This window comes from Typopeltis vanoorti, chromosome 3 (genome assembly GCF_054136105.1).
Source record: "Typopeltis vanoorti isolate ZY-2024b chromosome 3, IOZ_Tvanoo_1.0, whole genome shotgun sequence".
In the NCBI taxonomy this organism is placed as follows: Eukaryota; Metazoa; Arthropoda; class Arachnida; order Uropygi; family Thelyphonidae; genus Typopeltis; species Typopeltis vanoorti.
In genome coordinates this window covers 65,687,806-65,713,801 of record NC_143551.1, presented here as the reverse complement: position 1 = coordinate 65,713,801, position 25,996 = coordinate 65,687,806, and the positions used below count along the sequence as shown (strand labels likewise).

The following is a 25,996-nucleotide window of genomic DNA, read 5'->3' as shown; positions in this document are numbered from 1 at the left end:
TAAATACGAGGCTAATCTTCTTGAATGGCAAGCAATTTCAAGTACAGTGATGTGGACAAATATCAGAATGGGGAACTGGACGATGAGACTTATTTTTGCCTATGGCCCCACAGAAGGTTCTGCTAAGGTAGAAGTGAGGAATTTTTTGAGGCTTTAGAGAAAGTTACTGATTCAATGAAAAATGAAAAGTTGGTCCTTGTTGGGGATCTAAATAGCAGAGTAGGAAATGATTGTCAGACATACAAAAATATTTTTCGAAAATTTGGAGAAAAGAGCAAAGCTAATAATAATTGCAAATACTTATTGGATTTCTACTCAGGACATGGACTGGTTATTACTAACACCATGTTCCAGCATAAATATGTGCACAAATTCATATGGAGAGAAGATGCAAGGAATAAGAAAAGTCTCAGTGACTATGTTATTGTTGATAGTGATGTTTTCTCTCTGGTGTAGGACACTAGAGTGTACAGAGGATTTCAAATTGGAAGTGATTACTATTTAGTCTTGAGTAGGATAAAATTGAATTTCATATTGAAAAGAAGACCATGTAAGAAAGATGTAGAAAGTTTTTTAGATTGGGTATATTATGTATATTAATTATGTATAAAAGATAACTGAGACAGCTGAAGAAATCCTTGGATACAAAAGGCAAATAAATAAACCATGGATAACCAACAATATTTTGGACCTATGCGACGAAAGAAGATATTTGAAATCTCATATTAATAGGGGTGATAATAGAGAACAGTATAAAAATATTACTAAGATTATTAAAAAAGAAATCAAACATGCTAGAAACTTATGGATATTGGATGAATGCAAAAATATAGAAGAGGACTTAAATAAAAATAATTCTAAAAGTGCTTTTCAAATTATCAATAAGCTAACCAAACCTTTTATTGCAATTAATTGGAGCACAGAAGATGAAGATGGAACTCCTATCACGGATAACCAGAAAATAATTGATAGATGGAAATGTTACGCAACCAAGCTTTTTCAAAAGGACCCTCAACTGACCGATGATATTTTGGACGGAATTTTGCCAAGAGGTTCGGAGGAAAGAGATTACCCGATATTAAAAGAAGAAGTTATTGCAGCAGTTAGCTCCTCGAAAATTGGAAAATCACCGGGAAGTGATGGTGTCACAGTGGAACTGATACGCGAAGGAGGTGACATCATCATAGACACCTTGCTAAATTTATTCCAGGACGTATGGAACACAGAGACTTGGCCTTCTGATTGGTGGACTTCTGTCCTTGTACCTATCCCTAAAAAGGGAAACAGCAATAAATGTAGAAACTATAGAATAATAAGACTTATTAGTCATCCAAGTAAAATTCTGTTAAAAATACTATTGTCAAGAATCGAAAAGAAAATAGAAAGCAGACTATCAGATGAACAAGCAGGTTTCTGGAAGTCCAGAAGTACAATCGACCATATTTTTACAATACACACACTAGGCGAAAAATACATAGAACATAACAAAATAATCTGTCCCAACTTCTTAGACCTTCAAAAAGCTTTTGACTCAATATGGCACGAGGCATTATGGAAAATTTTAGAACATTATGGTATTGACAACAAAATCATTAGGATTATTAAATCTCTTTATTCCTCATCTGATATGAGAATTGAAATTAAAAATTACAGCAGTGAACCGTTCCAGGCAGAACGGGGGGAGTAAGACAGGGATGCATCTTGTCCCCTCTCCTTTTTAATGTTTTCTGGAATATGTCATATATGAAGCTCTTTATGAAAATGACACTGGAATAGTAGTTGGCAGACTAAGAATAAATAACTTACGTTTCGCTGACGATATCGATCTTCTGGCAGAAAGTGAAGAAGAATTACAAGAGATAACCAGCCGTGTTTTCGGAACATTAAAAAAATATGGATTATACATAAACCTACAAAAAACAAAAACAATGATAACCTCAAAATCAGACATTGAATTCTTAAAGATACAAATTGGCAATAATAAGCAAATTGAGAATGTAAAGAAGTTCACTTATCTAGGAAGCACGTTGAGTCAAGATGGTCATTCAAAAACCGGCATTAAATACCGAATTGCTAAGGCAACCGTGGCCCTACAGAAGTTAAAACCATTGTGGGGAGATAACAGAATAGCAATCATAATCAGACTAAAACTAATTGACACTTTCGTGAATTCTGTCCTTTTGTATGGTTGTGAGGCCTGGACTTGATTGAAGGAGAGGAGACTCCTGTCTTTTGAAATGAAAACCAGAAGACTTTTGAGAATTCCCTATACCACTCACGAAACCAATGAAAATGTCCAAAAACTGACTGACTCAATAGATGGGAGAAAAAGGGAAAATATTCTGACAGTCATCAGAAGAAGACAGATGAAATGGTTCGGACATGTGGAGAGAGCTAATGGCATTCCAAAGCAAACCCTAGAAGGAATCGTTCTGGGATCAAGGGTTAGGGGCCGACCTCGATTAAAATGGACTGATAACATCAAAAAATTGACAAATTCCTCCCTTTCTCAAGGGAGGAATTTGTGGAGACCGAGACGACTGGAGGAGGCTAGCAAAGAGTATCACCTACCAGCCATGAATGACCCAATGGTTCATTTAGGACTATGGGAGAAGAAGATATTATGTATTCAAGATACCAAATAATTTTATATAAACTTCGTTTTTAATCCTATTTCCCAAGTAAGCAAACAGACAAGTAAGTCAAGTTTGCGCCTGCATGTAGTGCAAGTCTGAGACAACTCGTGGTAGTGCCAGTCCGAGGCAACTCGTGGTAAAGGTGGATTAAGATCTGATCACTTCCCAAGTTAAAAAACTTTCTACATCTATCTCTCATCCTGAGATTTTATTTAATAAGGTCAAAGCACCTTGTGGCAACTTGTTTAGATAAAATTCATAAGCTCTGCATTACTTCAACCTCAGCATTTTCAGGTCTGGCTCCCACTGACGAGACCTCAATTAAGGTCGAATTATGGTCATGACCATTGCCTTTAATGCATAGCATCATACATCTCCACAAGGGGATGTGCTTTACATTAAGGGAAAAATACTAAGGAAAGTGATCAGACCTTAATCCACCTTTACCAAGAGTTGCCTAAGACTGGCACTACAACGAGTTGCCTCAGACTTGCACTACATGCAGGCACAAACTTGACTTACTTGTCTGTTTGCTTACTTGGGAAATAGGATTAAAAACCAAGTTTATATAAAATTACTTGGTATCTTGAATACCATGTAAGAAAGTTTTAAAACGAATAAAAGTTGAGCAGCTATCAGTATAACTGTAGACTGAAATATACAAACATTATTCAAGAAAAAATGAAAGAGTTTGAGAACAGGAATCAAACCTTGGAGATTCAGTGGCAAGCCCTGAAGAAAACATTGATTGACTCAGCCAGAGAGATATGTAGTGAGGTTGTCTGCAAGGAAAGAAAAATCAGAACTCCATGGTGGACACAGGAAGTTAAAGAGGCAGTGAAGGAAAAGAAGAAAGCATATCAAAAGTTCCTGGCAAATAAGTCAGCTTGTGCTCTTAGAGAACACAGAGACAAATGTAAGAAAGCTAAACACTGTGTAAAATTAGCTAAACAAAAGTCATGGGAAGACTTTGGTAAGAACATAGAAAATAAATATCAAAAGTGGCAAGATATTCTGGAAGTTGTTGAAGAAGCTTCAAAATGGAAGAAAGAGTGCTGTAAAAGGAGTTGGAGATGATAAAGGGTGACATTAAAATGGGAGAAAAAGATATCCTTGAAGTCATCGGAGGATGTAATTATCAATGAGGTATCAAATCATCCACCAATTGGTGAAAGTGACCATGAGGTGATTACTTGGGTGGTTGCCAGCAGTGCAAGGACCCCTGTGAAAAAAGGGTATATGTGGAACTACAAGGGGGGTGATTATGAAGAGCTCAGGAGACAGCTTGCAGGTGTAGCATGGAATGAGGAGTTAGCTGGAAAAGAGATCAATGCAGCTTGGGGGATTTTCAAAAAATATTTAGTGGATGCAATGTCTAAATGTATACCACGGGTGAGAAGGTTAAATAAGTTAGGTGTGAGATGGATGAATAAAGAGATTAAGCATGCAATACAGAGAAAAAGGGCATTGTGGAGGCAGCATAAGAGAAGTGGAAGTAACCAATTTCATGAGTTCTACAAAGACCAGGCAAGGAGAGTGACTTGGTTGGTGAGAGTAGCTAAAGAGAGGTATGAACAGCAGTTAGCTAATGAAGCTAAAAAGAATCCTAGGGAGTTCTTTCGATATGTAGCCAGCAAAAGAAAGAATGATTATGGAAGGATGACATTGATTGGAGGAAATGGTATAAAGACAGCTGTTGCAGAATGTGTGGTGGAGATACTTAATGAGCAGTTCATAAAGATCTTTCAATCTTGTGAATGTGACTTCATGGAGAGATTAAGAGCAGTTGATGATGGGGAGGAGAGACTGACTGTAAGTGAGCAAGAGGTGTTTGGGGAGTTGAGTAAACTAGATGTAAATAAGGCTGTGGGACTTGATAATATATCACCACGTATTCTGAAGGAATGTGCCAGAGAGTTGACACCTGCCTTGACATATTTTTTTAATACGAGTCTTGCACTTGGTCAAGTCCCTAAAGAGTGGAAGGAGGGCAAGATTGTGCCACTTCATAAAGGAGGTGATCGAACTCAAGCATCAAACTATAGGCCTATCTGTGTGTCGGGTGTTGTGGTTAAGTTGTTGGAGAAGCTTGTGAGAGCTAGAATCCAGAGTTGGGTTGACAACAATGGTATAATCTTTGATGGACAGCATGGATTTGCTAAAGGGAGGTCGTGTTTTAGTAATCTACTTACTTATTACAATAAAGTGACTGCTTCCTTGGACAGAGGAGAAGGATACACAGTAATATACTTGGATTTCGCAAAAGCTTTTGATAGAGTGCCTCATGATAAGTTGACAGTCAAACTAGAGCAGATGGGGTTGGATATTAGATTAGTGCATTGGATTGGAGACTGGCTATCTGATAGGTATCAACAAGTTGTGTATGGGGGTGCAATATCCAGGAAAAGGAAAGTCACTAGTGGAGTGCCTCAGGGATCTGTTTTAGGGCCATTACTATTTAACTTGTATATTAATGATATTGGCGAAGATTTGGATGGAGATATTCAGTTGTTTGCAGATGATGCAAAGTTGGGAAGAACCATAAAGAGTAGTGAAGATGTTGTGGCCTTGCAAGAAGACTTGAATAAATTGAGTGATTGGGCAAGCAAATGGGGGTGTGAGTTCAATGTTGCAAAATGTAAGGTTTTAAAATTTGGAAAACAAAGATGGGATGCAGAATTTATGCTTGGTAAGAATATATTGTTGGAAGTAGAGGAAATAAGAGATCTGGGAGTGATAGTGGATAAGGATCTAAAATTTAGGGGTCACATCGCCAAAATTGTGAAGACAACACAAAGACTTCTGGGAATGATGAGGAGGACACTGACGTGTAGAAGTAGGGAGATTCTTGTTCCATTGTATAAGGCTTTGATTAGGCCACACATGGACTATTGTGCCCAGATTTGGTCACCTGGTTTTCAGAAGGATGAGGAGATGTTGGAAAGGGTCCAAAGGCGACTGACTAAGGTAGTTTCTGACCTCTGGAATGTCGAGTATGAGGAAAGATTGAAAAGATGTAATTTGCAGAGACTAGTGGAGAGAAGGAAGAGGGGAGATATGATAGAGACCTACAAGTTGGTAAGGGGTTGCTATAGGATCAATGGTGGAGAAGTTCTACAGCGAATAGTGGGAGATCAGGGGAGAACCAGAGGTCATCCCTGGAAACTGTATAAAGAGGGTGTGAGTAGGGGAGTGAGAGGCAGGTTTTTTTCGTGCAGAGTTGTGAATGATTGGAATGCCTTGCCTGAGAGTGTGGTGTCTGCAAGGAGTTTGAATGTGTTTAAGACCCGGTATGATGAGATGTGTGTGAGATAAAAGGACCTCCTAGATGAGTCTTTGACTCCATGAGGTCTTGTTTATTAATAATAATAATAATAATAAGTATGGAGTAATTACTTCGAAAAATTGCTAAATTAAACAAGCAGTGATAGCACAGTGAGAAAAAACACTCAGCAGGCATACAGTCAGAAATACATATTCATACTTGAAGTAGAAAAAGCCATGAAAAGTATGAAATGTGGAAAGGCAGCTGCAGTAGATAATATTCGACCAGAAATGCTCAAGTATGGGGGTGTAAAAGTCTTACAATGGCTGTACTGCATAGTTCAGAAGGCCTGGACAGAAGGACGAATTCCAGATGATTGGGGTAGAGCTCTCATAGTACCCATATATAAAAAGGTAAATAAAACTGAATGTGAGAATTACAGAAGTATTTCCCTACTGAGTGTTCTTGGTAAGATTTATGCAAGTATACTTGAGAAATGGTTGAGAAGAATTGTGGAAGAAAAGCTTGATGAAGAACAAGCTGAATCTAGGCCAAATAGAGACTATCAGGATCAGATCTTCACTTTACGACAAATAGTTGAGAAATCATTGAAATATAACAAAGATCTGTATTTAAGTTTTGTAGATCTGGAAAAGGCATATGACAAGGTGCCAAGAGAGAAGCTATTCAATACGCTACAGTTATATGGTGTCAATGGGGCATTACATCAAACAATATATAGTCTTTATTTGAGTTGTAAGTCAGCAGTTAAAATTGAAGGAAGTACAGGAAGATGGTTTAATGTTAAATCTGGTGTGAGACAAGGAAGTACATTATCCCCTCTGTTATTTCTTATCTATATGGATCACATTATGAAGGAAAGTGGTATTAAACATGACATCAAAATTGGAGGTGCTAATGTCAGCTCTTTGCTTTATGCAGACGATGTTATACTTCTAAATAAATCCGCTACAAGTCTGCAAGATTCCCTGACTAAATTGAATAATTGTTGTAATAGATATGGCATGAAGGTCAGTAATAACAAGACAAAGACAATATAAATAGGCAGAAACGTTGAAAATGTCAATTGTGCTGTGAACAGAGAACCTGTGGTACAAGTAAATCATTTCAGCTACTTAGGCATGATTTTTAGTGAAGATGGTAAATTAAATATGGAAATAGACAACAGAATCAACAAAGCTGGTATGGTAGAAAATCAACTGAATAAATTCATATGGGATAAGAGAGAAATTAGTCAAAACACTAAATTAGCTGTATACAAGACAGTGTTCAAACCAGTTTTAACTTATGGATCTGAGAGCTGGGTCAGAAGTAAATCACTTGACCAAAGACTAGAGACCGCAGATATGAGAGTCCTGGGAAAGATTAGAGGCGTGAACAGATGGCATGAATGGCAATATCATATTAAAAATGAGGATATTAGGAAAGAACTTGACATTATCAGCATTCAGGAATGCGTTAGTAGAGCTAATCTCAGGTGGTATGGTCCCTTAAACAGAACGGGCGAGGAAGGATTAACAAAACAAGTGTTCTCTGCCAGATTGGCAGGAAAACGACCCAGAGGAAGACTGAGATATAGGTAGATTGATACGGTACAAAGTGCCTTAGACGATAGAATTATAAGATCTGATAATGTTGGAGTCTTGACAAGTAACCGACTGATTTGGAGGAAAATTGTAGATAGGAAGTTAGTAATGATGTCAATTTTTCATGTAGTACTATCATATCCTATACACCCCCGTTGAGGATACATGGCAGGAATTTGATGATGATGATGATAAGACTGAGACAGTGAGTTCAATATCTTGTATTATATTTTGAGCAACTTGACTAGAAGAGGATAACTCAGGTAATAAAGAATAAAGAACTAGTACTTGGCTATCTGACATTTGCCTAATTTAACAGTACTAAGAATGGGTAGCTTATTTGTAACTGGAATTAACATAGGATCTTGGTGTAGACTGTCAGAAGATACAAATACACTATCTGTTGTCATTGCCTGAGATGCTTCCATTTCAATTACTGTCACAATCCCTCTACCAACAATGAATTCTGCAAAGATGAAAGTAAGTTCTGAACTGGATTGGGGTATACACTTGAATGAGGAATAGAAACCCTCAGTCAGTGGACAGTTAGTTTCTGACAACTGCGACCTTCTTTCACTTGTCAACACCTTTACTGACTCATTAATATCCTCTGGTGTGTCTAGTTCATTCATTCTTGATGATACTTTCTTCTTTATGCCTTTACCATTAGAACTGCTAAGACATCTACTATGAGGTCCCCCTCTTACTTAATGATAGTAATTCTGTACTGTGTTGTTTTTGCTGTACCTCAGCAACTGACAAGGCTTGGGGAACTCGAAGTCATGATCCTATTCCTCCTGCAGATTAATACTGGAAGCATTCCAATGTTCGATCTCTATAAAAATCTTTACATTCAGACTTTCAGTAGCACTAAGCAGTAGAAAGCTGGTGCTGTGCAATGTTCACTTCACCCTTGTATAACATCTACAATCCCTTTTAAATTCATACTTGAAAAATGGGATGTTTACAGGAGTTTTCAAAAAATATGCTATAAAAGAAAGAACTGCAAGCAGACAGCACTATTTTGTGTCTTTAGGTTCTTATGATCACAATATTAATATTGTGATCATTCCTTTTTTAAACAGATCTGCTGATTTTTCCATCTTTATAAATTAATGATAACTATTTTTAAAAGTTACCAATAGCAAATTGTTAAAATTCAACTGGCTTCTTAGTAACCAATTGTCATAAGCCAATCGTCATGCACATGCAAGTTAGGCCTAACGAGGCACATGTACAAAACTCCAATCACAACAGATTGCTGACTTTACTCACCAGATTAATGATTTTATCTATCGTAAAACACTTCTGATCACACAGACTATTAATATATATCAGCTTCTCAACAAACTATTAATATAAACATGAGAAATGAAAAACACATGAAATTAACTAACATGCCACCTCTCTAATTTGAACTGAATAGTTATGCGTAAACTAGAAATATGTGATAAAACAAAGCTCACTCCACTTAATCCATACTTAGACACAACAATAGTAAAACATGATCAATGACCAGTCAATGTCGTAGTTAAATTTAGACCATGGCAATGCATTACTAAAGGTCATAAAAAATAAAAAATAAAATAAAAAAAGACAAAATATGAAATCAAGCTATCAGACAGACTTTTGAAATTGAAGCCTTGCAAAAAAGAATTCAGGAAGCAAAACTCCTGGACACTAATAGAATACTATGTAAAATTTGAACCAGACGAAAGAATTCAAACCCAGAATATAAAAGCATGATAACATGAAGAAGAACAACAAGTAAGAGGAATGGAGTGAGAACAGGCTAAGAGAATACAAGATATTACAAGTCTTTCTTTCAAGGTTAACGGTAATCAGCATTCATTGTAAATAATTTATTAAGACCAAAGCATGTGTTGGTGTAATTATTTTACTTATAATTATGAAAATAACACTCGACGTTTTGACCTCTGTATCGAGGTCATCATCAGAAAAACGTACATATGCACAGGACACAAGATACATGACACTACACAAAAGTAAGATAAAACTAAATGCTTTGTTAATCGTTTTACCCTAGCCTGACCTCTGACGAGAAACCAGAGTGAGAACAAGGCCATGGGAAACAGGTACATTTGAAACTATTTGGTGAGAAATAGAGCTAACAAGAAAAATATATAATTGGTTGCTGTTGTAAGTGCAAAGGAAGACACAGATGGCATGCATCAGCATATCAACTCACCTCAAAACAAGTAATTATTGTGTAGAGATTTCAATTACAAGGACACAGAGAGAAAGGAGAAAATGACACATAAAGAAATAAATGGAATTTATTCAACCACTGAGAGATGACTACCTATAATGGGGTTTCAAATCTTCCTCCGACTGGAGAGTGACCGTGAAATAACTTAGGTGACTGCCAGCTATATGAGGACTTCTGTGAGGAAAAGATATGTATAGGGCAGTGGCATAACTGGAGCTTTTGCTGCTGGGGAGGTCCCTGAGTTTGCCACCCCTCTCAATACACACCAAAAATACTACAACAAGACAAAATGATGTACAGGGAAATAAATTAAAGCACTATGTTTAATTTTGAAGTAAAACTTTAATATCAACATCCTAAAATGTCATTTTCTTGCTTTTCTGTTAGCAAAATCGATGACATTGGCAAAGTCTATTTCATAGTAATGTAGGTAATTCTTAATCAATTTTATTTAGAAAAACTCCTCTCACAAATAGCAACACTTACAGCAATTGTGAGGAAAATTTGCAGTAGTATTACAATATTTGGGACTGAGTTCTCGAGACTGTATTTTAGAATTAACTGCAAAAGTTCAAAAAGGCCCAGGGTGGACCCACCCCCACCCCCCCAGCTATGCTACTGGTGTAGAGCTATAAAGCTGGTGATTATGAAAAGTTCAGTAGAAAGCTTGCAGATATATCATGGAATGAGGAGATCAATGATGGTTAGGTGCTATTCAAGAACTATCTAGCAGAAGCAATATATAAATGTATTATTATTATAAAAACCTCCATGGAGTCAAAGACTCATCGTGGGAGGTCCACTGTCCACTGTATTCCACAGATCAGAACGTTAAATAAGAGGTATTAAATGGGTGAACAAAGAGATTAAGCATGGCATCTGGAGGAAGAAGGAATTATGGAGGCAGCATAAGATAAGCAGTAATAAAGAAAATTAGCTAGAAAAAAATTAGTGAGTTCCTTCAATACGTAGCCAGCAGAAGAAAGAATGATTATGGAAGGATATGGTATTACAATACTGGTTAGTGAAAATGGTAAAAGAATAACCACTGCAGAGGATATAGTTAAGATATTAAATGAGCAGTTCATAAAGGTATTTTATTCTTGTAAATGTGATATCATGCAGAGTTTGGGTGCAGTGGAAAGGGAGTAAGAGAGACTGACTGTGAGAGAGGAGGTATATGAAGAATTGAGTAAACTTGATTTTAATAAGGCTGATGATATATCACTGCATGTTTTGAGGGAATATGCCAAGGAGTTGACATCTGCCCTGACATATTTGTTTAATATGAGTCTTACACTGGACTAAGTACCAAAGGAGTGGAAGAAAGGCAAGACTATACCATTTCATAAGGGGATGACAAGACATAAGCTTCCAATTATAGGCCAATCTGTGTCAGTTGTGGGGATTCAAGTGTTAGAGAGGAATATCTAAAACCAGGTTAACAACAGTGTCCTTCTCTTAAATGGACAACACGTGTTTGTTAAAGCAGTGTTTCTCAAACGGTGTACAGTGAGAGAGCCAAAAGTGTGCTGCTAAATTTTGAAACTAAAAAAATATTTTTGTCCAAATTGCCAACAGTGAATAATGAAGATCTGTGCCTTGATACAGCTCACATTTCACATTGAAAACAATCTTGGTATAATAAAATTTAAAATCTTTCTCAACATTTTTCAGACACAACAAAAATGAAAATAAAATTTTTCATTTTTGTTGTGTCTTACTATAAAATATGTATTGTAATAGAATCTTAATATAGTCAATGTAGCATAAACTATTAAATACCATAAATTTATTACATGAGAGTCTAGCATTAAGCATGCAGGTGTGTTGTGAGAGAAATCTGCATTGCCAAGGTATCACAGTCTGAAAAAGTTGGAGAACCACTGCTAAAAGATCATGTTTTAGCAATCCGCTTCCTTATTGCAATAAGGTGACAAGTGAATCTGGACAAGGGAGATACATATATACTTAGTGATATATGAGGTGTGGCTATTAAAAAATGAAACTGGTTGCAAAAATGTGGTTTATTATTACAATTGTACAACTTAATTGTTATCCCCTTCAACATACTCCCCTCCTCTATCTATAAACTGTTGAATATGAATTTTCCATTGTTGGAAGCAGTGCTGAAAGTCATCAGGTGTTATCTGCTTCAGTAGCACTGCCGTTTTCTCCTTTACCTCATCCACTGACTGAAAATGGGTGCCTTCATGCAGATTTCAACTTTGGAAAAAGGTAAAAGTCGCATGGAGCTAAGTCTGGCGAGTAAGGTGAATGATCCAACACTTGGATCTTCTCCCACGTCACCAAGAATGAAAAAAGCAAGAATGAGCAAGTCAAAACTGAAGGCAATGCTGATAGTTTTTTTTTTTTTTTAATATTAATGCCGTGGTAATGGTTGAATGGGTACCAGAGGGTCAGACAGTTAACCAACATTATTACCTTGAGGTTCTGGTCAAGCTAAGAGAACGAGTGAGGAAGAAGAGACCCGATCTGTGGAAGAACAACGCTTGGATTCTCCATCAGGAGAATGCTTCAGCCCACAGTGCACTGTCTGTAAAGCAGTATCTGGCTGATAAGAAGATCCCAGTGTTGGACCATCCACTTTACTTGCCAGACTTATCTCCATGTGACTTTTACCTTTTTCCAAACGTGTAGAAAGGCTTAAGAGTTTGTCGTACATGTTGTTTAATTTTAATGGTATATATATCAGAACATAAGTCGATAAATAATTATATATCAGCAATAAGTCGATAAATAATTATTTATCGACTTATTGCTGATATTTCACTGGTGTTATAACCAGCATCTTCAGAGCACAAAAACACAGATTGTCACAGTATGCGACACTACAACAACATGGTGTAACAAAGGGACTAGTTTAAAAAAATTGAAGCAACAACAACACAAAGACTAAAGTCCTAATTATGTGCCCTCTACCTAAAAAAAAACACAGAGAGCGAAAGTAGGTACTAGTTACGTCTTAAGATGACTGTCTCCCAAATCTTAGGCAAATTACGCCACACGTTCTTGGCCAATGGCTATAATCCCCATAAGATAAACAAAATACTAAATGCTCCTAAGAAACCCCTCCCACTATCCAGAACGGAGAACTACAACAAAAGTCACCATCCCATACATTAAAGGCGCATCGGAAAAGATATCTAGAATTCTCGATAAACATCAACTACGCACTGCATTCAGACCGTGTGTCAAATTAGCAACTCTCATCTGTTCACCCAAGGACAGCATCCCTCCTTTAACACATCCAGGAGTCTACGAAGTATCCTGCTCAGGTGATCAAGCTTACTACGGTCAAAGAGGAAGAACTGTGGGCATTCGCATCAGTGAACATGAAAGATACATTTGGCACTATCGCTATGGCAAGTCAGGCCTAGCAGACCATGCTTTCGATACCCCTGCACACAGGATCAACTGGAAGAAAACAAAAGTACTGCACAGAAGCTTTTACAAGTCAGAGAGATTGTTCTTAGAAGCCTTGATAGATACTCCGAATCTCAACAAATATGGCTGTATTAATTTGCCTAGATTTGGGAGATAGTCATCTTAAGACATAACTAGTACCTGCTTTCTCTCTCTGCTTTTTTTTTTTTAGATAGAGGGTGCCTAATTAGGACTTTAGTCTTTGTGTTGTTGCCACAATTTTTTTAAACTAGTCCCTTTGTTACACCATGTTGTTGTAGTCTCACATACTGTGACAAACTGTGTTTTTGTGCTCTGAAGATGCTGGGTATAACACCAGAGAAATATCAGCAATAAGTCAATAAATAATTATTTACTTATAAGTCTGTATTCTGATATATACCGTCAAAATTAAACAACCTTTTTCCAAAGTTGAAATCCGCATTGAAGGGCACCCATTTTCAGTCAGTGGATGAGGTAAAGGAGAAAACAGCAGCACTACTGAAGCAGATAACACCTGATGGCTTGCAGCACTGCTTCCAACAATGAAAATTCATATGCAATGGTGTATAGATAGAGGAGTATGTTGAAGAGGAATAACAATTAAGTTGTACAATTGTAATAATAAATCACATTTTTGCAACCAATCTCGTTATTTAATAGCCACACCTCGTATATTAATTTTGCAAAGGCATTTGAAAACTGTCATACAATAAGATGACGGTTAAACTAGAATGGATGGATAAGAGAATAGTGTACTGAATTGTAAACTGGCTATCTGACAGGGATCAGCAAGTTGTGTATGGAGGAGCAATAGTCCAGAAGAAGAATGTCACGTGATGGTAGGCCTCAAGGGTCTGTGTTTAAAGTCACTGCTGTTTAACAATATTGGGGAAGGTTTGAATGAGGTTTTAGTTGCTGTTTGCAGATGATGCAAAGCTAGAGAGAGCTAGGAGAAGTACAGCAGATGTGGCTTTACAAGCAGATCTGAGCAGACTGAATGGGCATGGGAGTGGATTTACCATTTCAATGTTGCAAAGTGCAAGGTTTTAAAATTTGGAAAACAAAGATAGGATGAAGAGTATACAACTGGTGGGGATAAGATCTACAATCTAGTGCATAGCAGGGGGAGAATGAAAAGGGGGGGAGTACGATAGAGACATATAAGTTGGTAAAGGGTTTTTTTTAACAGATTCATATGGAAGAGGTTTTCCCATTTCTTGTTCCCCTCTCCATCTCCTACCATTCAAGTAATGATGGTAGATGGGGAGAGAATAAGAGTCATCCCTGGAAGTTGTATAAGGAGGGGTGTACAAGGGTCGTCTGAAAAGTTCTCGGCCTAACAATGAAAAAATGAATTTATAATTTCAAAATTATTTTTTATTTTTCAATATAATCTCCCATAAGACTAATACATTTATTCCAGTGATGCTCCAGCACCATTATCCCATCCCTGTAGTGATTCACGGCAAGATCTGCAAAATAAATACCCCTCTACAGCTGCAATCACCTCTTGATTCGAAGAAAAATGCTGACCAGCGAAGAAGAGTTTTAGTTTTGGGAAGAGACAGAAGTCAGAGGGAGCCAAATCTGGGGAACAGGGTGGATGTTCCAACAATTCATAGTGCAGATCCCTTAATTTTCCCATTGCCAAATAGAAAATTAAGGGATCTACACTTTCGTGGGCAGGTGCATTGTCCTGATGAAAGATGATTTTTTTCTTCTGCAAACAGGGTTTTTTCTCATGAATTTTTTCATCTAGTCTGGTTAAAAGATTGGAATAATATATCCCCGGTTATTGTTTTACCCTTTTCAAGATAATTAATAAACAAAATGCCTTTAGCATCCCAAAACACCAATGCCATGACCTTTCCTGCTGATGGAACTGTCTTCTTTGGCACTGAACAACCAGCTTCTGTCCGCTGTTTTGACTGCTGTTTGGATTCTGGTGTGTGATGGTGAATCCAAGTCTCATCCATAGTAATAAATCGACACACAAAATCAGTTTTATTCTTGTTAAAACACTCCAAGCACTGTTCAGAGATTTTCATGCGAGTGCATTTTTGATCTGCTGTGAGCAAGATGTGTACCCATCTTGCACAAGGCTTTTTCATTTGCAATTCTTCATGCAAAATATATCCTACATGTTCTTTTGAAATGACTATAGTCTCAGCAATTTCACGCACTTTGACTTGACGGTCATTCAATACCATATCGTGCATTTGATCAATGATTTCTGGTGTTGTTACACTTTTTGGACGTCCTTCGCATGGATAGCCCATTTCTTAATTGTTGAAAACAAAGGAGAAGAGTGCCCATAAACTTTTATGAACTTCGAATGAATTTCTTTTGCCATTAAACCTTCTTTTACAAAGAATTTTATAACTGCATGATACTCAATTTTATCCATTTCAAGGGATACGAACAACATTTTTGCTTCAGACAGCTGTATAAAACAAACTACTTGATAGAATGGCTTGCATTTCACATGGATGATTATGATAGATGTACCAACTTAGGAAAGAAATCTCTTGCCAATAGTGTTGCCATCTATGGTCAAGGCCGAGAACTTTTCAGACCACCCTCGTAAGCAAGGAATGAGAAGCAAGTTTTTTTCATGGAGAGTGGTAAATGAGTGGAATGCATTGCCCGAGATCATGATGATGATGATGGCAGAGAATGTGAATATATTTAAGATACAGCATGGTGATTTATGGGTGTGACAGAGGGTCTTTTCAAAATGAGTCTTTGATTTATCATCATCAGACCTCTTTGGAGGTCTGATGATGATAATAATAATAAAACAATATGTAATGTAATGTAATGAAGGGAACTTAGGTTTGAGAGTGCTGGAACTGGTCATGGCATTAGATCTATACATAACAAATAGCAGGCTGCTTTGCTTCCAAATAGAGAGTGATCAAGCAATCTTGACTTGGGAGGCGGCTAATCATGTGGAATTTTCAGTTAAGAATGGATATATGTGAAACTAAAGAGCAGATTATTATGAAACGTAGAGAGCAGACTGGGATAGCATCATGGCATAAAAAACTGCAAGGATGTTAGCAATGCATAGAAAGTGATCAAAGTGGGTTTGAGGAAAGTGATATTATTATTATTATTCGTGACACCTCCAAGGAGTCCGAAGACTCATCGCGGGAGGACACCTACTATACAACTCTCAACACTACACCGAGCCTCTACTACCAATTATCTCAATCAACACCATCTACCGCCCACCACCACACCTAGTATTTTTTGTCTGTAAATTGCGTGTGCTCTGAAGGGCCGATTTGTCTGTATGCGGGATGAAAAACCCGAGTTTCCATTAGAAAAAACTCTGCTACCTCCGTATGAGATCGGCTAACTTACCTTCGATTGAAAAAGTCCACATAAAGATTCCTCCCGTCATGACACGAATCGAACTTAGGCTTATTCCAATCGAAGGGCGCAAGACACCGTTGTTCTTCCAATTGTGCTACGGAGGATATCAAACTGCTTACCCAAGGGTCAGGTCAAGTGGAAGTTAAGTAAATGAGCAGCATTATTAAAAATGTTGCAGAGGGAATATAAGGAAAATGACAAAGTCATATGGTATAAAGCACAATATGGAAGAAAAAATCAGTTTATAATACAAGATTCGCTGAATACGCTAAAAGAAATTTCTTCTTTTTTTGCTTTAAGGTTAAATTTGTCTGTTCATTTTTTTTGTCTGTCAACTGATTTTTTAAAGGTAATCCCAGAGTGTTATTTAATTATGTAGCAAATAAAAGGAAAAAAATATATGGAATGATATAAAAAATGAAGATGGCATGAAGATGATGGAAACAGAAGAAGCAGTTGAGTTACTAAATTAATGGAGGAGGTAGAGAGAGAGAGAGAGAGAGAGAAAGAGAGAGAGAGAGAGAGAATTGCTGTTCGGGGAACAACACTGTAAAAGTGAGGAAAACAGCACTAACAATCACATGAATGTTGAAAAACAGAGGGATGATAATTTTCTCTTTATAAGACCTATGATATGACTACATCTGGACTGATGTATTCAGATTTGATCATTTGAGTTTCTTGAAGATGATGCAAGGAGGATCTAAGGGTGGGTGGGTGACCAAGATAATGACAGGAATTTCCATATAAGGACAGATTGATAGGAATAGGAAAAGACAGAATGCAACAGTAACATGCAGGTTAGTAAGGGTGCTTCATAGGATAAATGCAAAAGAAATTTATCAATACATGACATGAGAGAAAAGAATAAAAAAAGTTAGTTTAAGGAAAAATATGATAAGCACTGCATTAGCAATAGTTAGTGAGACTCCAATAGTACAGAGATGCCTAGATTATGAAAATAATAAAACATTAATAATAATGTCTGTGGTTTTTTTTTTCCCTGACAAAGAAGCATCCTACATAATATGAATTAAATATTTTTAGAAATGGACAGCAACCATATTATGTCAAGGTTCAAATGACCTATGGTGTCTTGATGGTCAAGAATAATAATAATAAAAAAAAATCTTAAAATTGAATATAATTTATTTAATACTATCTACATTCACTAAATTCATGATATCAAATGCTTTAATATCTTTCACCGCTTCAGTAGAATTATGGTATCAATAATAATAGGTTCCTTATACTCTTAGGGGAAAAAGAAAAAAAAAGTCCTGAAATGAAATGCAGATGTGACCAACTCTCAAATGGAAGGAAAAAACAAAAACCTAAAATATTAAACATACAATTTTAATTTTAATAATTTTTAAATGTTTTTGGAAGATAAAGCTGAAAAATAATTGCAATAATGAAATAAAAATTCAAAAATTATTTATGCATTATAGAAATTATTTTTTAAAAAATTACTAATTGATTATGATATGGTAAATTTAATTCTTGCAGCCAGAACTGGAAAAATCCATTTTAATAGAATGAACTATGAAAGAAAACCAAATATATTTGCGATAAAAGCAATAAAATTCTCACATGTCAAAATTTCCCAAAAAAATAAAATTAATTAATTAATTAAAAAATAAACAACACCCAGTTATTATTTTTGCATTAATTTATAAATTTTGTCATTTAGAGAGCACAGCTTTGATACATTACCTGAATCAGAACTTTAGAAAGCTTACTTAACCATTCTATGATTATATAACAACACTTTGAAACAGCAATTCTATACACCATCAACAGAGATGTTCTACAATGAGGTTAGTTATTATTATATAAGAACTGTTAATTATTATATAATTGTTAATTACTATTACATTACTTAATTATTATGCAACAACTGTTAATTATTATCTCGACTGAAACAGTACTCATAATAGAAAGTTCGAATTTATTCAAAACATGAAATTTCATTTTGTTTCATGTACTATATTATTACTTCTTTTAGAGAAACAGTATATGAATGATTAAAAAAAATTGATATTTTAATTAAAGACAATCAAAAAAAAAAGGCTACAGAAACCAACGAAAATACAAACATTTAGACTAGATTAATTAGAATTTAAATTCAAGACACCTATGGCCATGTATTCAACATATTAAAATATTGAGTGATGGAGACAGAGAGTTGTATAATAGGTGCCCTCCCTCGATGAGTCTTTGGACTCCTTGGAGGTGTCATGTAATAATAATAATAACAATATTATACCTTTCAGCTGAGTATATTCATAAACTGTTTTATGATAAGAAAATCTCACTTTATTCTAGTATCAGAGGAAATTTGAAGTAGGATTAAGCTCATCACCTAGAAGATAACATTTCCACTTTCAAGTGAGACGTTTGCTAAATCTACTTTGGCTGAAAACACCTTGAAAATATTTTTTGCATCCTGCACAAAAAGTAAGTTAGTTTTCCCAATGTGTATATTAACAGTGGCATCTACAATACATGTATAGAATGGTGGAGTTATCAGAGAGAATATATGAAAGAAGTGCTGTATAGGGAGTAGTCAAGTCTTTGTAGCCAAGTGGCTTCATTACAAATCTTGGATGGAAATCTAGGTTTATTATTATGTATGCTCCTCCAGGGAGTCCAAGAATTCATTGAGGGGAGAGAGCCATTTTAGTCAATCATGCTTAAACACCTATCATACATCACTTTGAACATATTTACCAAAGATACACCTAATCGTAGACCATTCCATGCACTTACTATGTAAAGAATCTGTATCTCACATGCTTCCTGACCACAACCTTTGCCAGTTCAAGAAGCAATATTTCAAAGTATGCTTTACTAACTTGTACATTTCTATTATATTTCTTCTCATCATCCCTCAAACTTTGAAGATCTGTCCTCATATAAGCAAATTCTGTACAACAGTTATCACCTTGGTCACTTGTCACTGGATCTTTTCAACTCTCTCTCCCCCATCTTCTCAGAACTCAAGTGCCTCTGTATAAGCACATCAGTTCAGATTTTGTCTAGTTACAGCCTTGTCCTACAAGTTGATAGCTATGCTATTCTCTTTAACAGCATAGTTAACCAATAGGATTATTTAATTACCTCGCCAATGTGGCCTCTAAACTTTGACACACTGTCCACTATAACCCACCAAGCCTCTAGCTTAGTCGACCACTTGCAGCAAACTCCCATTAATAAGCTACTCTGCTTACAATGTCCTTTGTCCATAATGCATAACCTTACATTCAGAAACATTAAAATGACACACACACACACACACACACACATTAACATCTTCTTGTAGAATAAGTCTGTTCATCAGTATGCAGTGATTCTGCAGTGTCCCTTATCCCTCACTCTAATTATGCACCATCAGCAAACAACTGGATATCATCCATATATGTTAAATAACAATGAGCATAATGATGTGGTACACCACTGGTTATCTCTATTCATCACATTCTCAAATCCTATTTGTGATGGAAGATATTCATTGGACACTTGTCAGGCAAAGTTGAGATAGCTGAGACAGACAGCATTATACAGAAATAACATGAGCTTTTTGATCATTCATTTCTTCTCTTTCTGCAACTTTGGATTTTTCTTTCCTGTAAACCAGCATCTGCATGTATTTAAAAAAACTGCAAAATGGACAAGTTACATGATCCTCAGAACAGAATCAGGGACTGAAGAAATTATTAATCTTTGACCTCGTCTTGACTAAGAATGTATAAATACACTTATACATTACACATAATAGAAAAAATTAGAAAACAACAACTGAGATGGTTTGGACACACTGTACGCATGGATGCAGACAGACTTCCTAATGTCCTAATCCAACTTCCTAACGTTCAACTGAAAAAAGAAGACCTGGAAGACCAAGAATTACCTGGCTGAAATTAATAAAGAACATCTCGGGATGCAGAACATATAAGGAACTTTTTCGAACAGCAAGGAATAGAGAAGACTGGAAGATCCTGCTCAAGAGAAGACTCAACCTGTCTTAGACGGAAGAGAAGAAGAAGAGAAGAAGATACATTATAATGTATATAATGTATAAATTATTATATATCTTGAAAAGGGGGATTATAAATTCTCCTTCACAGGGTAGAATTCATTTCAGCATCACTAGAAGATTAAAGATGCCCTTAATTTAATTTATGGTTTTAAGGCTTAAAACCATACCAGAGAAGGAGAAAACTACTTATATATTTTGGCGCTAAGTATAAAAACCCACAAAGCCTAGTTAATAATAATTGTTTTTTATAAATTTCTTTAATCTGATTCTTTTTTGATTGATACTGGAACCTCCACACATTAGAAATTCTGTACTTCGGTAATGGATATATGTGTGCGTATTACTAGTGTTTTTCCTAAGGCGGGAAGAAGTCTAATGTTCTTTAAATTGACTTTTTTTTTTTTTTCTAATTTTATCTACCAATATCTCTGTAACAAGTAATGAAAATGACAGTAAATCGTTCATACCGATCTCTCGGCAAAAGATAGAGACCATCTTAAACACGTGGGGGGGGGGATAAAAATCATCTTCATGTATAAAATCATGTATATCAGGAGAGATAAAATTGAGAGCACAGAAGGAAAAAAAAGTAAAGAAACGCTGAATATCCCTCAAATAATCCTCTATGGCGTCGTTATAAATACTGCAGCTAATTAAAACTCATAATCGAGTCACTGATAAAGCATTATTACGACTTCGTTATCTGGTTGAATTTGAATTGCTGTTATTTCAAGTGTAAAGGCTTTTTGCTTTTTGATTTATATTGAAAAGATCATTACACTTACAGTGACATATATTTTAAGTTCAAAGCTTTTGGATTCACATGACTTTACAACGATTCCGAAAAGTGTCAAAATATTAACAGCTTAAGATTTTGTTGCCTACAACGTTTAATAGGTTTAAACATTTTCCTTCCGTCTTATAACCACGCTATAACGTAAAAAAAAGCCACCATCCGTGAAATTTACTGTATATATTCAAAACATTTGGTTACTTTCAGGCCAATACTCCACCTAGTGGGAAACAGAGAAAGCTCGATTATTCTGAATTTATTTATTTTATTTTGAGTTTCCATGTGTAAATATGGTCAGGAGATTGCACAATGGTCTGGCCACCAGTTGCTCTAGCTCTTTAGCATGACCTAGGGTGCACCACGAGGAGGCGAGCTAGAATTGCACCCCGATTATTCTGAAGATACAAGAGTGTTAGAGAATAAATAAAGTCTTATTACGATTCCTTTCATGAATTGAATAGCTTTGAATGTGTATATAGTGGAATGCAGGGTGTTATCCTAAATTATTGTAGGACGGAAGTCCATTTGATATTATATGTACATGCCATTTGTGAGAAAAATATAGCGCTACATAATTCGGTGACAATTCATCCATAAATTGGGAGATCAGGAGAGAACCAGAGGTCATCCCTGGAAACTGTATAAAGAGGGTGTGAGTAGGGGAACGAGAGGCAGATTTTTTTCGTGCAGAGTTGTGAGTGATTGGAATGCCTTGCCTGAGAGTGTGGTGTCTGCATGGAATTTGAATGTGTTTAGGACACGGTATGATGAGATGTGTGAGAGATAAAAGGACCTCCTAGATGAGTCTTTGACTCCATGAGGTCTTGTTTAATAATAATAAATAATAATAAATTGCAAGAAACATAAACATTTAGGTACATTTATTTTCATTTTGTGACGATAGGAGAGGACACCTCAAAAATATTGTCACAATAAAAGGTCAGCATCCAACACTTCAAATAATTTTTAAAATCTTAAAAACATTTTAAAAATTCTAAAAATTACTTCTTATAAATCACTGGTTTTAAGATTTCAGTTTATTTATTTATTTGGTATTATTAATTAAAATTTATTTAGTTAGTTAGTTTATTAACCAATTAATTGTACATTTATTATTATTATTATTACGTGAAGCCTCCAAGGAGTCCAAAGACTCATTGAGGGAGGGCATCTACTCCACAATGCTCCTCTCCACCGTTGGCTGAGTGGTTAGCGTATCCGCTCTTCAGCCAAGAGGCTGCGGGCTCGAATCCCGCCAAGGGCATAGATGTTTGTGATTGACCTACTAAACAATTACCATATGTACAGCCGTAAACACTCTGGCGCAGTATGACTCAGGATGAAAAACCCGAGTTTCAGGGGAATAAAATCCTGCTATTCCCGTATGAGATCGACTAACTCACCTTCAATTAAAAAATAAAAAAAAGCCATATAAAATTCCACTCGTCACGACGAGAATCGAACTCAGGCCTTTTGCAATCTTCCAAAAATTATAATATGCACTTTTTAGTTACAGCAACCTGATCATCAGGTAGAGTACTCATAATTGTGCTGCTCACCTTTTCCTAATCATTGTTTAGGATTATGCTTACTTTAAACAATACTAGCTACAAATGCGATATTCTTGTAGCATCCCAGTAAAAAAAAAAAAAATCTCTTTGTACGTGTCCAATCTTTATTCTCCATTTAGCGTTTCTGTAGGAAATCCTTGATACTTAATATATTTAGTGGAAGACTTGTTCACATGCGTAGCCGGGTGTTATTTGGAATTTCAGCAGATACGAATAAGACTATGAGCTCATTGTGTTATTGTATGGATTATGGAAGCAAACACTAGTTTGCCTCCATGACGTAATACAATTTTAAACAGGCCAGATGGACATATGCAATGATCTCCATTGCATATGATCTTCTGGCCTCTTTGTCTATTTTGTCAGATGAAAAAAAAAATCGAGATTGAAGGAAAAAATTCCTCGCTACATATCTATAAGATTAGTTGATTCACCTTAGGTTAAGCCCTTTTGAAAATTCCTCAAGGATTGGATTCAATCTTTAAATTAATTTTAAACAGACCTTAAATTACGATTTTAACCATTATCGTACTAAAATGGAAAACATATTTTTCTCTCCTGGAAACTCCGATTTGTCCTCACAGAACACACAGATTGGATGGTGAACGTAAAATTGATGGGCAATAATGAAACGTAGCTGTCTCCGGATCTTCTTAGCTAATTTCGTGTTAATTTAAACTAACTCATTTTTGTGTTCAGTTACTCGCAGGTGGTAAAACGGCAAAATTGGCACAGAGAACACACAAATTATATTGGAAATTATTCTCGTTATCTAAAATTTAATCATCTCAAACTATGACAGTGCAGGCCTGTGTAGCTCAGTGGAAGGGACGCTTCCATCCCCTGCATGCAGCAGCCCAAAGATAGTCTTAAGTTCACATCTAGTAATCGAATGCAAGAACTTTTTATTCCTTTATTCGACCGTTTCCCAATTTAGTCGATCGATGGCACTGGCAAGCTGATTTTTTCTACCTGAAATTCAGGTTTTCGTCTTGTAAACTGAAGAAAATCGACCATATACACCACACTATTTCACTGTTCGAGTTAGGTACCAAGAGATGGGAGCACTTGTTGCCAGTCTCTTCATCGGTTGCCACTTATAATGAGTGATAGTCTTGAGCTAGCTATCTCTGACTTGCTACTGGTGAAGGGTGAACTGCCCATTCAGTCTCCAAAAGCTAGACAGGGATTAAAAGCCCTCAACTACTCCTTATAAGGAAATAAAAGACATTGCCTGATTATTTTAATTATGACAGTGACAAAATATTAATGAAAAGGTGTCTCTTCAAAATTATAAAATGGAAATAACTGGTAATTAAATGAATTCCCTCTCTCTTCCTTTGTGTTAGCCAAATAACTCGGCTTCTTACAAGCCTGATACCGCCAATGATTAGAGTGGTTAATACTGTATGCATCAGTCATTATGTCTCTAAATTGCGTGTGTTCTTCTGGTCTTTTTTGAAAAATGAAAAACCCTTCACCGTCAACAGAAAATCCTTGATAAAGGTTCTTCGCGTCCTAGACAGGAATCGAACCTAGCTCTTCCCAACCAAAGGACTTTGTGTATACTAATTGTGGAACCGACGCCTTCCATAGCTCACTCAGTATAGACTTAATGATTTAAAAGCAAAATGTTTCATTTATATAAATTCAGATACAAAAAATATTTATGAAAAAAGAAACCGTTGTTGTTTGATACCGGACACAAAATTTTAATGTCAGCACATAAGATTACTTTTTAACTTTTAGGGATATTTCGCCACTGCACAGTATATGCTTTCTTTAATCCAATAAACATCAGAGAAGGGTTTGAGCTAAGGAAAATAACAAGAAAGGAAAAAAGCGAAGATTTTATAAAATAAAATAGATAAGTAATAATTGCACTAAATTATTTTTCGCATGTCACCTCATAAATCACAGCACTAGCCTATAGAGTATGCAACACCTTATATTCTGTTTCACACTGCCAGGATAGCACACGACATTAATATCGTCTGCTTGCTTACTTGCAGCGGCTTGAATATAGCATAGCAATTCTAATAAAGAATGCATCAAATAAACTGTCAACTTTCTTTTCCTATGTTTTCAATTAAATAAACTTTCAAAATTGAGGAGTTCTTATTACAGTTATATAGTTTACAATCATGTGTAATATTACAATCTTAAATTAACAAACAATAACTACTTGCTTATGAATCCATATAATCTAATTAGTAAAATGTATATCTTTGAATTAATAAAAAAACTCATTGATAATTGCAATAATTTGTTTTATTATCAAGACGATGTTTATATACAGTAATATCCATAGATACAGTAATCAGACATCTTATATAATTATGTAATTCACATCTATCCTACAAAATCTCCCTTCGCCTATCAACCAACCTCTGTAATCCCAAAATCTTCAATCTGTCCTCATATGGAGCATCCCACAGACTTGCCAATATCTTGGTCACTTGACTCTGAATCTATTTCATCTCTTCAATATCTTCAGGGAAACCTAGGTGACCAGATCTGTTTGTGCAGTAATCCAGATAAGGCCTTTTCAAAGCCTTATAAAACGAGAGTGATAACCTGCTTATCTCTGCTTGTCAGGATGCTCTTCAATGACCAAGTAACCCTATGTGCTATTTTAGCCATTTTTGAAATCTTCAACTTCCAATTCACAACACCCCGAAATCCCTGGCTAAATCAATTTCGTGGAGTACGGTTCTATCAATATGGTACACAGCTGGTAATCTTTTCACTCCAAAATACGTAACCTTACATTGCCACATTAAATCGATATCCGTTCTTTGCGATACTGCCAGTCTATTTAACTGATTCTAAAATTTCAACATCATATTTACTGACTATTGCTTTATCTAATTTTGCACAATATGCAATCACCTGAAAAATATTCGTCGGATCATTTCCTATATCATTAATATATAAATTAAATAATAGTTGCCCAAATACAGAGCTCTATAACATGCCGCTGGTCACGTGTCTTCTATGGGGTTCTACTCCTGAATAAGCTCTCTCTCAACCACCATCTTA

The 25,996-nt window shown here is 35.9% G+C and overlaps 1 protein-coding gene across 4 annotated transcripts in view; it reads right to left on the bottom strand.

Annotated features, from left to right (window-relative positions):
* BBS9 (Bardet-Biedl syndrome 9) overlaps positions 1 to 25,996 on the bottom strand; it is a 347,462-nt gene that overhangs the window by 280,946 nt on the left and 40,520 nt on the right. For 2 of the 4 annotated variants that reach the window (XM_090415671.1, XM_090415675.1), the window contains exon 1: positions 21,376 to 21,507. The exons of 1 other annotated variant lie outside the window; for it this stretch is intronic. The gene's annotated coding sequence lies outside the window, so the exon portion shown is untranslated. Of the gene's footprint in view, positions 1 to 1,806; positions 1,911 to 21,375; positions 21,508 to 25,996 lie in introns of those variants that run through there. One more of the 4 variants, XM_090415672.1, reaches the window with a different exon arrangement.